Consider the following 8,899-nt stretch of genomic DNA (forward strand, 5'->3'; position numbering starts at 1 on the left):
TCAGCAGACTCCACCATCTAACAGTTGTGGAATGTCCGACATGCAGACATGGAATTGCAAAAATCACAGCATTCATCAGGGGCCCCTCTAAATCTCAGGAGTTGTCATGGTCATAAGACCACAGACCTACCATGTACTACACCACCCAGAGGAACCAGCATTGCAAAATGCTGGCCAGCCCTCTGAAGACAAGGCTCAGTGCCAACTTGGATGACATACTCTGAATTGCTATGTGCCATCACACTGTCGATGACCAACTGGGATATGTGAAGCTTCTATGTCCTGCAACCTTGGACTCTGCTGGACTGAAGATCTTGGTCCCCAAAGGAGATATGTTCCACACCCCTCCCCCAGGAGACACAGAAAGATTCCAATTGAACTATTGATTAATCTTGGCTGCTACTTCTGTGCTTTGAACTCTTTGTGCCTCGTAGTGTAACTGACTCTGGCCAGCAACATTAGCTTGGGTTGCATTAACACAACGGGGGCAGAGGGAGTATGTGTGGAACCCAGGCAATTCACACTTCTTGCCACTTCATTTTCTGTTTAGACTGTGAACAGACACACAGAATGCCCCTAATTTGTAGAGTCAAAAACCAAGGGTCTAGGACCCTCAGGAATGAAGGTTCAGCTACACCATTGAATCATACCATCAAGATCTACGGTGCCTTCTAAATAATCTCTGGAGAACGTCTAGTCCCTAATCCAGCATAGACCCCCCACCCCCCAGCATATGAGTGGTAGTCGCTATGAGTGTTGTTTTACTGCTTCTCCTGTGCTCAGCCCAGTGGCCCTGCCCCAGCATCATCCAGGAGAAACTCCACTGGTGACAAGTCCAGCCTGGTCTTGGGTTATCATCTGTTGGAACTCTGTCCTTCTGTTTGTTTTTCCAAGCTGTGAACTGCACAACGTGAGCCTAACTGTACAGCTTTTGGATTTCTTTTCATTAAAAGAGAAGCACTAAAAAAAAAAAAGGAGCAGTGATACTGCCTACAGCACTAGGGAGAGCCGGCCCTGTCCCTCACCTGGACAACACAGTAAGTCTGGCCCTGGTGGCAGGGGTACTGGTAAGCCAGCCCTGAGGGCATGAGAGCCGGAGAGCTAGCCCTGCCCCTCTCCCTCATCTGTCATGAAGTGGTGTGGGTGAGGAAAAGATGCCCTTCTCCTTCACCCCTTGACACCTGAAGCAGGTGGGAGAGCTGCAGGGGTGGGGGGGAGCATGAGATTGGGAGAGCTGGCCCTGCCACTTACTGGCTGTAGCACTTAGGTGAATGGGACCTGCACCCCAACTGGGTAACATAGTACAGCTGATGCTGGTGGTGTGGTGAGGGTGAGCCAGTCCTGAGGTCTTTAGAGTGGGAGAACTGGCCCTGCCCCTTGCTGCCTTCCACATTGGATGAGCTAGCCAGGGCAGTGCTGAACAGCTTGCCCTGGTGGTGAGGATGTGGGAGAGCTGGCAGACTGACCAACTCAGCTATGAGTTGACCCATCCCAACATCCAGCCCATCTATGAACTTCTGGAGCTTAGTGAAGGGTCCAGTTCTGCAGATCCAAAGCTCCAGGACCATTATGACACAAGGCAAGAACGAAATATCCAAGAGGAGTCCTGGTGAGGATCCAGTATTGATAGTGTAGTAGAAACCAGAGGCCTCAAACCAGACCAATGACTCACGTTGGAGCAGTATATCTTGGAAATCTATTCCACCTGGCCACAGTTCAGTTGGGAGAGCCCAGTATTTCTATTGTCTTTTAGATGTCAGCTAATAGCAACTGGATATCCTGGTCTCAGTGGAGAATGACTCTTAAATAACAATAGCCTTGGGCCAGGGTGAGTCTACACCCACCCTGAAGGCTAGTGAGAGTGCTGGTCTGGAGAGCCCGAGGGCTTGAGTATGAGCTGCAAAGGAGTGTGTCTCTAGGATTAAGGGAAATAATTGCTATCAGTCTTTTATACGTGATAATAGATGTCTTCTGCCATTGCCCCCACCTTTGGATGGCTACTTAAGATGATGCATCAATAAACTGGGTACTTTCAGTATTAACTGATTGATCTCCTGTTATGATCAGATGTCTCTGTCTCTTCTTCAACATTGTTGCATAGTTAGCCTTCCCTCGTCCACACTCCCCCACTCAGGGTCGGACCCAGGGTTGTTCGCCTGGTTCTGATTACAGCCCCAAAGACATCAGTCTGTAGCAAATGGCTCCCAAACATGGGGCTAATACAGTCAGTCAGTGGCAGACTCATTGCAGTGAACACTACAAATAGAAGTGTCTGGCCTATGTGACTCACTACAGCTTCCACAATGAAACATTTTTAAATTTAATTTTATTGGGGGGGTGTTTACAAGGGCAGAGTGTGGATATGAAGGGGCAGGGAGAGGAGTGGGAGTGGGGTGCATGATGTGAAATCCACAAAGAATCAATAAAATGTTAAAAAAAAAAAGTAGTGATAAGAAAAGTCTTAGCGAGGCCTGAAATCACAGGTGCTTGAGGCTGAGACAGGAGGATGTTGCGTTCAAAGCCAATCTAGGAAACCTATCAAGACACAGTCTCAAAATAAAAATAATATAAAACAAAGGGCTTGGGCTCAGTGGTAGTGTTAAATTTTTGTTTAAATTAAAGATAAAGAAGAAGAGGAGGAAGTCGCAAGATGAGACTAAGAGACATATTAGACATGCTAAGCAGTTTATTATAGGCACAGGCTGGTCGCCATAGAGAGAGAGAAGAGAAGCATTAGCAGACAGAGAAGAGGAGAAGAGTAGAGAGTGTAGAGAGTATAGAGAGCGAGTGTAGAGAGAGGGATCTGTCTTTTAAAGGGGTCCTCTGCACCTGTGTGTAGATTTAGTTCCCATGGAACCCTGGGCTGACCAGGGTACTGCCCAAGAATCTCACGACCCTGAAGAGCCAACGGGCATCCAGGAGAATCAGTGAGTTACTCCCCTCCCCCGCCCTTCCCCGGTGAGCCGCCGGGACTCCTGACTCCTGCTGCGGTGTCAGCGTGAGATCTGCCCGCTCGCTGACCCACTTGCTTGCAGGCCCCGCTAGCTCAGTCGGTAGAGCATGAGACTCTTAATCTCAGGGTCGTGGGTTCGTGCCCCACGTTGGGTGCCACGTGTAAGATTAATGTCTCTTTATTCCAGAATACACCAAGGTAAAACACAGGCCAGAGCTAGGTTATAGAACCCAGCCAGCGGCCAGAACAAAAGGGCCCCGGGTCCCCACGTGCAGCCCCTTAAGAAGCTCCCTTACGTCACCACGGCTTTCCTTCACCACGCCCTTCTGGGCGAGTCCCTGGATCCACCTGGTACCTGCCCCAGGACTATTGGGCGGGGCTAGGGTGACTCCCTACAGCTCACGGTCATCTGTAACTCCAGTCCCAGGGGATCTGACTCTGGACTCTGCAGGCATTGCATGCATATGAGGCAAAATACCCAGACATACACGTAGGCAAAATACCCAGAATTATAAAATAAGAATAAAAGAGAAATTATAAAAAGAGATGGGTAGCTGAATGTGAGCCTGGAGAGCAAGCCAGGAAGCAGCATTATTCTGTGGTCCTTGCTGCTCCAGGTACCTGGTTCTGGTCCTGTCTTGACTGTCCTCTATGATGGGCTGTCATCAGGACACATAAATCTAAGAAACCCTTTTCTCCAGAAGTAGCTTTGGATCATGATGTTCACCACATCAGTATAAAGCAAACCAGGAGGACATACACTAACTAAAAATCCTGGGAAAAAAAGGTCATGTTGTACATACACGACAGAATAGACTCAGCCATAAAGGATTCAGGGGATAGATGGAACCAGAAACTATCCTGGAAAATGAAATGAGCCAGACTCACAAACAGAAGCATTACATGCCCATGTATAGAACCTATCTCTATATACCCATCTCTCTATATGTGACAAGCAAGTAGAATAGGGATTGTTTGGGGAATAGGGGGCAGGTTTCAGGAGACTTTCATAGGGATAACATGAACAGAACACACAATTTAATGCATGAAATCTCATAGTAGAACTCATTCATGTGTATGCCATGAGTGGGTATGAGGCAATGGTGAATGTTGACATTTGCTTCTGGGGGGTACCATCATTATGGGATACCCAAGTTCACTCTTTTTCCTTCTGAATAGTTTCCCTCAAGGGAAGTTTTTTTCTTCAGCATTAATTTCTATTTTAATTTTGTTTCCTGTTGCAGTGGTTAAATACCCCGACAAAAGCAACTTAATGGAGAGTGCATCTTTGTCATGATCCCAGGTTATTATCCATCATTTTGGAGAAGTCAAGACAGAAGGAACTCAAAGCAGTTAGTCACATGACATCTCTGGCCAAGAGCAGAAAGTAATGAATTCATTCTTGCTAGTGCTCAGCTCATGTTCTCCACTCCTGCACAGGTCTGGATCCCTTCCTAGGGAATGGTGTTGCCCAAAATGGGCAGGTCTTCCCACCTCAACTGAAGTACCAAATATTCAAATTAATAAAAGTTCATAAAGGAAAATTTAATTCCTTAAGTCAGGAGTGCTATGACTGATCCCTTGCTCTCAGAGAAGCAGAGGTGATTGCCCACCATCCTGTTAACATTTCTTTGCTAATTGCTGGATATAAAGGTGCCCTGCTGGTTGTAAAGATTCCCCAGCCCAGGGGATAATTGACAGACCCTGTAACACCCCCAGCCCCATGCCCTGTCTTATCTCAGTCAAATGTATCTCCCTAAAAATGTATAGTTACTAAGTAACTCTGTACTTTGTATGACCTTAAGTAACCATAGAAATTCTATAATTTGTGGCCTTTAACTAAAGGACCCCAGCCTAAGATGTTTTCTTTGCAGATTGCAGTCGGCCACCTGAAAGGAACCAATCAGAACTGTTACCCTCGCTCACCCCAGGCCTCATCTGTTTGCAGTTTTTGCCTATAAGAAGCCCCTAGCCCTCAGCTCGGGGTCCAGCTCCTCTGCTCCTGTGTGAGTAACGTGCTGGGCCCCAATGCACCCGGTACTAAATAACAAAGCGTCTTGCTGGTTGCATCAAGTTCCCATCTCTGCCTGGTGCCTGGGGGGTCACAGATCCGAGTGTTCACCCCCCGGGGTCCCACCCCATGGGTGTCTTTCACAATAATCCACACAGACATGCCCACAGGTCAACCTGATCTAGACCATCCTTCATTGAGAGGCTTTTCCTGGACTGTGTCAAGTTGGCAATTAAACCAACCATCATAGTTTTCTTCAGGTTTGATAGGTCAGAATTGATTTCTCATAATTAAGGTTTATTGCTCCTTTCTTCTTCCTCCTTCTTTTCTTTCTCCCCCCTCCTCTTTTTGTGGTTCAGGGACTGAAGCCAGGGCCTTGTATATGCTAGATAAGCACACTACCACCGAGCTATGTCCCCCCAGCCCTTGGTGATTAAAAATTTTTAAATTATATTGAAGGGACCAGCTTCCCTTTTGGCAGTCATAGCGGCCGAACACCTGCTTCTATGACCTTGTCCTAGAAACTAGAAAGTCAGATGCCTGCCTCGTGACAAGTAACCAATCAGAAGTTAGCTGGTGGCACTATGCTTTACGACCCTGGGTGTGCTTTACGGACAAGCACACAGCAATGACGTAGAGAGCATAGCAACCACCCTGGGAGGGCCTATGGGCCATAACAACCAGTTGACCAATCAACACAGGGCAAGCCCTCCAAGCCTGGAGGCACACCAATCGTGAGCCTGTGCATACCCCTAGACACTCCCCTTATGCTGCCCTATAAGATCTTTCGGGAGACCCTAGGAGCTGTCTTTTCTAGCCATCCGCCATGGCGGGTGGGTGAAAGACCCGAGCTAACATGGGGTTAGCTCGTTAAATTACAATAAAGCCTCGTGCAGTTTGCAGCAAGCTCTCGAATCTGCCTGGTGATTGGGGTGACTGCGAACGTGGCCTGGGACCCCGGATACTTGAGTTTTCGGGGGTCTAACATTATCAATTTATTTAAATATCAAAATTACATTTATTTATTCATTTATTCATCCATTTATTTATTTAATAAAGGAAAACCTGTGGGAGCTGGTTCTTTCTTTTTACCATATAGGTCCTGGTGTTCAAACTCAAGTTACCAGTCTTGGTGGAAAAGCGTTTACCCACTGAGCCATTCTACAGCCTTCTTGCTGTTTTTGAGACAGGTCTCACTCTACATCTCAAGCTAACTTTGAACTTCCCATCTCCCAAGTTGGCCTTGAACTTATGGTCTTCCCACCACTGTCTCCCCAATTCTGGGATTACAGGCATTTTGACTGAAGAAAGACTGGAGGTGTGACAACTCCTGTAAGGTTGTCCCTGGGCTGAGTCTGCTCATCACTCACAACCAGTGTAATTACCCACATATTTTCAGTCCATGACAACTCTGACAAGAAGGGACACACAACTATGGAACCATCAGCCCAGTGCTTGGTCACCACGTTAACACAAATATTTCCAAAGTCAGAGCTTCATTGTTTTAGCAGTTAACATACCTGGACAGCATTTGGTCATTTGGTCTGCCTACTGGCTCCTGAGCTTGACCTAGAGCCCCATTGGGGCTGTTTTAGGGAGATAAGCTTTGCTGCCCTTTTACATACAATCTGGCTTCCAGATTTATATAAAGCTACAATACAACACATTGGGACTGGGTGTGGGTGGCTCACAGCTATAATCCCAAACCTTGGAGTGTGAGATAGGAGGACTGAGGTGCAAAGCTGGCTTGAATAAGATTCTGCCACAAAGTGGGTAGAGCAGGAGGCAGTGAAGAGCACAGTCTAACCTGTCTAAGGCCTTGGGTTCTATACCCAGGATGGGGTGAAGGGAGAGTTGTGTGTGAATACTACATACATATGCCCACAAGAGGGGTATGTCAACAAAATCCCTCAATAGAGCTGGAGAGATGGCTCAGAGTTTAAGAGCAGTGGCTGCTTTTCTAAAGGTCTTGAGTTCAATTCCCAGCAACCCCATGGTGGCTCACAACCATCTATAATGAGATCTGGTGTCCTCTTCTGGATGCAGGCTCATATGCAGGCAGAACCCCTGTATGCATAATAAATACATCTTTAAAAAAAAAAAAGACTTTCAAAACAATAACAAAAAACCTCAATAGCCAGAACTGGAACTAGACCAACAAATTGAAACAGTGATAGTGAATAAAACCTAAAAGAAAAAAAGAATCATGAGTCCAAACTGATGTAAATGAATAATCAACTGTGAGGAGAAATGATTGAAAAAGAGACGCCAGACATCTCATCCTGAAGAACTCTGAACACTTTTCCCTGTCCTTTTCTATTTCTTACCACTGTCTTCCTAGTATCAGCCATTTCCCTAAGTAGCAATGGTCCAGCTGTTAGTATTCAGGCATCTGTACTGGCCTGACCTTGGTGTTCTGATAGGATACATCCTCAATTGCAGCCACTAAGAGCACCACCTGTGCATATTCACCATGTTCCCTTTTAAAAGGGCCCTGACCACCTCCCACCCTCACTCTCTCTCTCTCTCCTCCTCCCTCCCTCTCTGTCTGTTCCTCCTCTCTCTGCTCCTTCCCCCTCCCTCTCTCCCTCCTCCCCTCTCCCTCTCTCCCCCCTCCCCACTCTCCCTCTCTCCCTCTCTCTCTCTCTTCCCTTCTTTTCTTTCTCCTCTCTCCTGCTGCTCCTGCCTCTGTCTTTCTCCCCTTCCTTTTCCCCTTTTTATTATCCCTTGCCTCAATAAAAAACCAACAAAACAAAACAAAACTCCTGTGCTAGGGGTGGGGAATCATATATTTTGGAGCTCTATTCCACCCACCAGGAACTCTGGATAGCCCAGAATTTCTATAGTCATTTAGATGTCAGCTAATGGCTGCTAGATATTCTGACCTCTTAGAGAATGGCTCCTATTCTGAATAACAATAGCTCTTGGCCAGGGCGAGTCTACACCCATCCTGAAGGCTAGTGAGACAAGCTGGTAAGGGGTGCGTAAGGGCTTGAGTATGTACTGCAAAGGAGTGCCTTTAGTTTAAGGTTTTTGCTTAACTGCTATCATTAGGCATGATAATAGTTGCCTTCTGCCATGGCCTCCACCTTTGGATGGTTACTAAAGATGATGGATCAATAAACTGTGGCCTTCAGTATTAACTGGTTGCCCTCCTGATAGGTCTTCCCTCTTCCACAGTCCCCCACTCAGGGTTGGACCCGGGGTTGTTCGGTTGGTTCTAATTGTAGCCCCAAAGACATCAGTACGTGATACTGCTTCAACCCTGTCACACTCTGATTTTCTTAAATTACAATACCAACCCCCTGCTTTCCTACTGTCCACAGGTTTTTTTTTGTTGTTGTTGTTAGATAGCTGAGGCTGGCCTAGAATTGGAGATTCTTCTGCTTCAGCCTCCCAAATACTGAGACTACAGACATGAGCAACTGTGAGACACCCCCCACCCCCAAGCTCAGGCTTCCAGTATCTTTTCCCAGGACTGTGGCCACCCCAATCACCATGAGGAGGCAGAAACTTGATGCAAACAGCAAGAGGTTTTAATGAAAGTGGACGTTTGTACAAACGGGCTCTCTCAGCATGCAGGCTAGAGAGCAGCCCCATCCCCCAGGTACAGGCGTTTTTAAAGGCAAAAACCATAAGCTTAGGGAGGGGCCTATTCAACTCTCTGTCCGTTGAATACATGACCAGAGTCATGGGTTCCTAGGAAGCCCTTTGTCTTGAGGGGAGGCCTGTGAATCAGATGGCCTCCTGACCCCAACAGTTGTAAAACCTGCAGACCTCAGGATGTGCTAACTAATGGTAGCTATCTCTTTGTTTCATAGGGATCCTTAATTGTTAATTATTGACACATTGGCCAGCGGGGCAATCTGTTTCCTTCATGAGCCCCTTGGGGACGGTGGCCATCTGGGAATTCTTGGTACCCAGTTATCTTATGG

The 8,899-nt window shown here is 47.0% G+C and overlaps 1 non-coding gene across 1 annotated transcript; it reads left to right on the forward strand.

Moving 5' to 3' along the window:
- The first annotated feature begins 3,035 nt into the window (after positions 1-3,035).
- Trnak-cuu lies at positions 3,036-3,108 on the forward strand. Its single transcript has one exon. It is a non-coding gene; the product is annotated as a tRNA-Lys (tRNA).
- Positions 3,109-8,899: the final 5,791 nt, after the last annotated feature.

This window comes from Cricetulus griseus, assembly GCF_003668045.3.
Source record: "Cricetulus griseus strain 17A/GY chromosome 1 unlocalized genomic scaffold, alternate assembly CriGri-PICRH-1.0 chr1_1, whole genome shotgun sequence".
NCBI lineage: Eukaryota > Metazoa > Chordata > Mammalia > Rodentia > Cricetidae > Cricetulus > Cricetulus griseus.